Consider the following 288-nt stretch of genomic DNA (forward strand, 5'->3'; position numbering starts at 1 on the left):
CATGTGAGTTTACCGACTTGTACTTGTCTATTTATTTTATGGCTATGATAAAATGATTGTTTCTGTTATAATATTTAAATAAGACAAGAGTACCCATTACCATGTACTTTTCAGCCTCTTTTACATTTATGGTCGAATCAGAGAGAGAGAAGCAGTTAATACGACTCTGGGTGCTCCACTCTTTGGCCATACGACTCTGGGTGCTCCACGCTTTGGCCATACGACTCCTGACGCCCTACAATTATCAGCAAAAGACCGAGTACAACTAATTCAAATTACCTGTCAACC

At 39.6% G+C, this 288-nt stretch overlaps 1 protein-coding gene across 1 annotated transcript in view; it reads left to right on the forward strand.

Moving 5' to 3' along the window:
* LOC119591364 (chorion peroxidase-like) overlaps positions 1-288 on the forward strand; it is a 28,494-nt gene that overhangs the window by 12,875 nt on the left and 15,331 nt on the right. The window lies entirely within an intron of this gene.

Source organism: Penaeus monodon, chromosome 28 (genome assembly GCF_015228065.2).
Source record: "Penaeus monodon isolate SGIC_2016 chromosome 28, NSTDA_Pmon_1, whole genome shotgun sequence".
NCBI classification, from domain to species: domain Eukaryota; kingdom Metazoa; phylum Arthropoda; class Malacostraca; order Decapoda; family Penaeidae; genus Penaeus; species Penaeus monodon.